This window comes from Coregonus lavaretus (genome assembly GCF_964263955.1).
Source record: "Coregonus lavaretus genome assembly, chromosome: 37".
Lineage (NCBI taxonomy): Eukaryota > Metazoa > Chordata > Actinopteri > Salmoniformes > Salmonidae > Coregonus > Coregonus lavaretus.
Window position 1 is genome coordinate 10737703 of NC_140024.1, and position 8206 is coordinate 10745908.

The window sequence follows — 8206 nt, forward strand, 5'->3', positions numbered from 1 at the left end:
ACACACACATACACACACATACACACACACTCACTGAAACACTTGTTTTGTTCACAGAGGAAGATGACACTCCTGAAGGATAACCACCCATGTGCCAGTTATAACTACCTACTGAATGTCCAGACTGGCAGTCGGAGAGGGGCGGGTACCTCTGCCAATGTAAGATGGGGTGGTAACTGAATAGATCCTTCATTCATTTCTGTGGTCAGTTTACTTAGCATAGGAATATCAATACCAGTATCCATGCTAATCAGAGTATTTTTTTATGTAGGTTACAGTCAAGTTGTTTGGCACAGAGGGGGAAAGCGAGCCCCACCACCTAAGTGACCCTGATAAACCAGTATTTGAGAGAAGGGGTGTGGACTTGTTCCTGGTGACCACACCCTTTCCCCTAGGGGAGCTGACGGGCATCCAGCTGTGCCATGACAACTCTGGGGGGCATCCTTCCTGGTAAGCAGCAGGGCAGATCACACCATCATCCTTGTAATTATTATGACTTTTGTTTAAGTCAAGATCTTTTTGAAATCACTCCATACTTTCCATTGGCATGTTTACAAATGATTTGTGGCACACTGAACTCTTAGGTTCTGTTAAGAACCTGCAGGGACAACTAGGACCTATAAATACTGGGCTGTTAAAGTAGTTTAGGGGTGACATTATCAAGCTTTGCTCCCCTCACCCTAGGAGACCTGGTTGAGTTTCATCACAATGACACTTCAAAATATTATCTTTGCCTCCTCCTCTCCTAAAATGCCCCTTTAACTGGCTGTTTAACACCTGTCTTAAAGGTCTAATGCTGCCGTTTTGATCTCAATATCTAATCATTTCTGGGTAACAATTAAGTACCTTGATTGTTTTCAATGAAAATTGACAACCAAAAAAAAAAAGCTTCTTAGCAAAGAATTTTGCTAGGACTCTCTGGGAGTGGGGAGGGGAAACATAGCTGTTATTGGGAGAGAGGTTTGGAACTCTCTTTCTTATTGGACTATTGTCACCAGGCAGGCCAAAACTCCATCCCACCAAAACAGGCTGAAATTCCAGGCTGTCTTTTTAAACAGCTCTTACACTAAAAGGCATTATCATCAATTTCACAGTATTTTTCCAACCTCATAGTGTGGAAATATAAAACACAGGAAAATCAAGGTTTTGACTGCACTGGGCCTTTAAATACCACAACGAAAAACATTGCAACCCATGCTATGCTGGCAGGGACTTGTTTTAGTTTCTATCTCTACAGTCTAGGAATCTCTATCTCTACACTGAGGGAATAATACATAGTTTCCTGAGTGTGACGTCACGTTTCCTCCCACCAGGTATCTCAACAAGGTGACAATCCAAGACCTGCAGACACAGAAGGTTTGGCACTTCCTGTCCTCATCATGGCTGAGCTCCGACAGAGGGAAGGGGCTGACCAAGAAGACCCTCAATGCTGCCAAGAAGAATGAGATCAGAAGCTTTAGGTGACTGACCAGAGTACAATGTTACAATATTTATGTAGAGGATTTCTAAGCAAGATCAAACATCTTGCAATGTGTCATGGATTGTTAATTCTGAACCCTTGTATCCTAGTCTGCTTTTCCAATGTAATATCCATGACTTCCACCCTGGTCATCCTCTAATGTCCCACACTTTCTATGTCCTAGAAATATTTTCCAGACCAGGACGTCGACAGGCTTCAGAGATCAGCACATCTGGGTGTCCATCATAGACCCTCCCTGGCGTAGCCCCTTCACCCGAGCACAGAGGGTGTCCTGCTGCATGAGCCTCCTGCTCTGCACCATGGCCATCAACATCGCCTTCTGGAAGATCCCCAAAAACCAGCAGTCTCCTGTCATCGTCACCATTGGTAAATCCATAGAGATACAACATTATATTGGGAACTGGATAAGTCCTTGTGGATGAGTTAATCAGTCCTCTTTTGTGACTGTGCCGTTCATAGCCCACAGCTAATGAGCTGCCTCTGATAAGGATGGGCAATTTTATTCTCCACTCACATAGAATTGGGACATTTTGGCTACCGGAAAAAGTATTTTCTACAGTAAAAAGAGAGCAGTGCAATACATGGGAATTACGATTAGCCTGCAATATGGATGATAACATATCGGACTTTTTAGATGCAGCTGCGTTAAGTATCAAAGACAAGGACTTGTCTCAGTTATAAATGCCAGGTCCCATTCAAGGCTTTTTTGTCCTTGGTGTTCACAGAGTTACAAGGACTAGTAGTTGTAGGCAGTGGATGGCTCCTCATAACCCTTCAATGGACAACGTTTCAGCCACATTCTTTCAACTATCCAGCCCTGAAAGACCTTGTCACACAGCACATAGTGGTTATTCAATGACCCCAAGCCCTTGATAAACCTTTCATATGGCTGAGACATACTTGACCCAGAACAACACAACAAGTGTTCAGACATTGAATTATATATTGAGTGATATAGCCTCTGTTATTGTGCCTTGACTCCATAATGGTGTGTGTTTTCTTGTCCCAGGTTCGTTAGAGGTCACTTGGGAGGAGATCATGGTGGGGGTGGAAAGCGGTTTGCTCATGTTCCCCATCAACATCCTCATCATCACCATATTCCGCAGTATCAAGCCACGATTCCTCCAACCAAAGGAGAAAACCCACGATATGCAGGGCCTGAAACCCATTGCTGTTACCATGCCAACCATTCTTAAGGTCCTCTCTTTACATGTTCAAAAGAAAGTGTTTTTGCTATGTTATAGTTCAGCTCCATACTTTATCTATAACCTTCAAACACTCCTTTTGTTTATTCCTTTAAGCTGTGCCTTTGTCTTACCTTCAAGGCCATACCTTATGTTATTGGTTATAGCAACCAATAAGTTGTTCTGTCCTTAAGTACTGTATTCCTGTGTATTGTGTCCCTATCTAGGACACAGAGGAGATGGTGAATCTGCTCTGTAAGAGCCAGAGGAACAAAGTGCCTGAGCTAGAGAAGAAGCCGGAGTCATGCGATGACCTTTGCTCAGCCTTGGACAGAGTGCAAGGGGTCATTCAGCTTATGCAAGGTGCTTCACTGACACTGCAGGAGCAACCTTAGAAGTCACATTAAAGCAATAGTTGGAATTGCAGTCACGTAATTCCAGTTCACACAGGTTTTGATATCATTGTAATTGTTGGAGATGTCTTGAAATGTGACATATCTGCCTTCGTATCACTAGGGTTGAGTGAGAGTGACCCACACTGGGTCTACTGCAGCAAGTTTGTCATGTACTTCCTCCACCACCTGTCCATGTGCCTGGAGCGGCTGGATGAGAGTGCCTTCCCCACCCCAGAGGCCCGTCAACACATCCTGAACACCGTCCACCTGCTACTGAAGACGTCTGAGATGGTTTTTACCAGCCACATGGCTTACAGGTTGGACAATATACTTGTGCAGAGAGGGGAATATAAATAACATTAAAAGATTGGCTTTTCAAAAAAACACTTTACACGTCATTCTCTTCCTCTCAATTTCCAATACAGTTGAATTGCTCTGTATTTGTGTGAATATCGTTGCCATACATTACTCTGACCTGTGACTCCTCTCCAAGTCCTGCCCGTGTTGCTAAGGAGAAAAGGAAAAGCTCAAGCTGCTGGTTACCCTGGTGGTTTGTGTTCGTGGGCTGGTTCTTGCTCGTCTCCATCAGTGTTGTGTCCACGTACTTCACCCTGATGTACGGCTTTGCCTATGGGAAGGAGAAGTCCATCCAGTGGGTTATCTCTTTGGCCATGTCCCTCTTCCAGAGCATCTTCATCATGCAGCCTCTTAAGGTAAGACCAGGGCTCTATATCTTACATGAAGAACACAGTCCTGAAGTTCTGTTCAATCAGTCAATTATCAGCCGATGTAAAAACAAGAATTTCATTTGATTCTTGGGTTTATTCTCAGGTGATTGGCATGGCGATCTTCTTTGCCTTCCTCCTCAAGCCAGTGGCAGTAGAAGACAGTGAGGATGTTGGACTACTCCTGAAAGGTAAGATCATCTACCACAGAATACCTACTGTACAGGGTTCTCACAAAACCATTATGCTTTACCTTAGTGACAGTTTTGCAAAGGCATAATTGATCTGTGTTTCTCAGTACTAGTACTCAGAAAAGGCAATTACATCAACCCAACTCTCAGTATTGATCAAGGGTTTTACAGAGAGAGAAGGGTTACTGTCAGTATCTAAAGCGACTGTCATAGAGAGAGTCAAAGAAAATGTGGGGGGTTTTCATGTCCACACCTACTCTCATGCAGATATACAACAAAGCCTTGGATATGAATGGCTTCTGTCAAACTATTGAAACCTGTCTATTCTGCATAATTAATAGTATATGCATGTTAGACTGGAATAGAGCTGTAAGTCTGTTTTACTCTGAAATAGTATGAGAAGCATAGTATTTTGGTAGTATTTTGCTGCTATTTTGGCCAGGCCTCTATTGTAAAATAGATTTTTAATATCAATGAGACTAACCTGGTAAAATAAAGGTATGAAACATTTAAAATATAAAAACCTGTGTTAGTATGTCACACCATGACATTGTGCCTGAGAGGCTAACAGGGATTCTGTTCTGTTGAGCTTCCCTTCTGAGATGTTGAAAAGAAAAGTCCTTTCAAAAAGGCCTGTCTTATCTGTTTTACAGAACAACATGAGATGTGTAAATTGTACTCAGGCAGGGAGATACACTGAGGAAACACAATTTAGCTCGACATGCTGTCTCCAGAGGATCAATGGGGTTGGAAGGCCTGATGCCCTACAACAGACATCCTCTGCTCTGCTGCACTGACTATCAATGTGGCAAATTGAGAATATAAGTTATTTGAAAATACAGTTGTAATGTTTTCATTGAATAATTGTTACTCTTATCTTATAAGAAATGTATAAGGCATAATATGTATGAATGTATTGAAAACTATTGTATCATTGAAATTGTAATATTTATTAATATACTGATAGTTAGAAACGTTTATTCTTGTGCGTTGTATGAACTTACTCAATGTATGGAATTACTCTATATTATATTAATTTTATCACAAACTGCTGATATATTGTTTTACACTGTACATTTATATTTACTTTTAAGTAACACCTCCAAAATCATTGTCACCCAAGACTGAATAACATAAATAATACAAAACCTGAGCTATATTGAATGTTTTATGAGATTAAATAACACATTGGGAAGGATCTTAGACCATTCCTCCATACATAATCTTTCCAGATCCTTGATATCCTTCGGTCTGAGATTATGGACTACCCTCTTCAGTTCAAACCTCAGGTTTTCAATGGGGTTCAAGTCGGGAGACTGAGATGGCCATTGCAAAATGTAATTATTAATCATTTCTTTGTGGATTTTTATGTGTGCTTGGGGTCATTGTCTTGCTGGAAGATCCAAGTTTTAGCCAAACAACTGTCCCTGTACTTGGTACAGTTCATGATACTGTTCGTTGACCTTAACAAGGGCCCTAGGACCAGTGGAAGCAAAACCGCCCCATAAAATCAAACCGTCTTCCTTCCTCACTGTGAGTAGGGACAAGATACACATGGGTCCTTTACCAGGCAACTTCACCACTGCTCCAGTGGTTTTAAACTTCTTAATTGTTGCCATAATAGTTGTTAGTGGTATATATATATATATATATATATATATATATATATATATATACACACATATATACACATATATATTTTGTAACCATTGCCTGATTTATGAAGGTCTACAGCCATTTGTCTCTCTTCATTTGTGAGTGCTTTGCCTTTCCAATGGTGATGGATGACAAAGGGATTTTACATGTGTGTTACCTCATTTTTATACCCCACTAAAACAGGAAGCCATGGAAGATACAGTTCCTTAAACTGAGATTAATTTTTTTAAAAGTAGAATGTTAATGCAGATGTTATTTTGTTTGATTTTATTTATAAGAATCTTTAGTGGTGCCAATAATTGGGACACCTACAGTATCTTTTTGAGATTTTGTTTTACTTGGTAACCCTTTCCTGCAGTGAAATGACCTAGTGGCCTCATGGGTGGAATGTTTTTAATATTTTTCATAATTTCATAATGGATCAACATAATAAACATCCAGTGTTTTTATGTCAAACGGTTTTGTTATATTTCAGTCTTCTGTGATGTATATAAAGTGTAATAATTGGATGCAAACTCAAAATGTAATACATTTCAACTCTATATCTCGTTTTTTTAAGCACATAACCGTGTGTGAGGTGTATACTTTTGTTTCAAAGTAGATTCATTTAAGACTACTACCAAGAAACACTGTGTGACCCTGATTTAGCCCACTGCAGTAAAAGGTTCAACAAAATCTCTTTCAACAGTATTAGTATAAAATAATATAATGTTAAAAAAATCTGAGCATACAATAGACCTCAGTATTTGTATTATTTATTTTATAGTCTTGTTTGCTCATCTTTGTCAAGGGCGCCAATAATTTGGGAGGTGATTGTATCTGTGGATTCAATTAGTATTATGTATTTATTTATTGGAATACATTTACAAAATTATTAAAACAAGGCATGTCTTTGAGACTGTTTTTCCCTAAATAAGGTTATATTCCAGTGATCCATCCCCATCACAACATGAGTCCTACTTTCACTGTGCTCAGCAGATTGTTATGAAAGAAGGTGTAACACCCAATAGTAATACACTCATATCACCCCAGACAGTTATCTAACTTCCCGTCTGAGATTGTCGAAGCAACACCTCTGACTCATGTTCGTAACTCTGTGTGTCACTGCAAGCTATGGAGTTAATGGATTGCCCAGCAAAAGCACATGTGAATAAACAGCTCTATCCAAGTCAGTTTAAATTGTTACGTTCTAACTTTCTGGTACAAACTCCAGGCGGACACCAAGAAGGCTCAAACTAGATTTATTACACCCAATTGGATGCTTCAGCTGAATAACATAATGATACAGAGTCACACAGTCTTTTAACTACAGTACAGTACATGAGGTAAATGTCACAGTAGGATGATCCAGGCTGGGTCAGATGGCGGTCTGGCTCTGTCCTCCCTTCTTGAGATACGATTCCGCTATCTGCATCCTGTTATCTTCACTCCACTCCCCAGCTACGACATTGAAAGCCATCTCCTCACTTCCCACAGAAACTAAACAGTTGGACAGTAACTTAACCGCGACCTTATCATAACCCAGACAGGTGGTTTCTATTCATTTCTGCAAAACGTCTTCTAACCCCAGATAAATGGCTCCTATCCGACCCTTATGGAATCATTATTGCACTCAGAGACAGGCCCCTTTTGTACTTTCCCTATGCCTAAATACAATACACATAGATTATTCAAACTAACCCATAACAGAATAATTACTACTGATATGCTAATCATACAAGAAAGGGTGCTCAGGTCTGTAGCTCAATTGGTAGAGCATGGCGCTTGTAACGCCAGGGTAGTGGGTTCGATCCCCGGGATCACCCATATGTAAAAATGTATGCGCACATGACTGTAAGTCGCTTTGGATAAAAGCATCTGTTAAACAAATTAAAAGAAAAAAGAAAAAAACGGTCTCCAACAAAACTCTCTGGGCAAATACATCAGATTAACGTCCAATTTAGATCGATATTAGACGTTGGAGTTGTCAACAAATGGGTGTTCAGTTTGAAATCAATCTGTTGATTTTTGGATAACAATTATTTGATGTTGGTATTGATAATGGTAACAATGTTGACTGGACCAGTTGAGTCACTCACTCCTCATTCCTGACATTAGCACTGACAGATGATATGGAGCTGAAAAGGAAGTGACAGTTTAACATGCTGTCTGATGTGACAAATAACTGGTCTAATGAACTGAACTCTCCTCATCAGAAACCTATTAGAGAGTGGCTTGCGAAAGTATTCACCCCCTTGGCATTTTTCCTATTTTGTTGCCTTACAACCTGGAATTAAAATTGATTTTTGGGGGGTTTGTATCATTTGATTTACACAACATGCCTACCACTTTGAAGATGCAAAATATTTTTTATTGTGAAACAAACAAGAAATAAGACCAAAAAACAGAAAACTTGAGCGTGCATAACTATTCACCCCCCCAAAGTCAATACTTTGTAGAGCCACCCTTTGCAGCAATTACAGCTGCAAGTCTCTTGGGGTATGTCTCTATAAGCTTTGCCCATTCTTCAAGGCAAAACTGCTCCAGCTCCTTTAAGTTGGATGGGTTACGCTGGTGTACAGCAATCTTTAAGTCA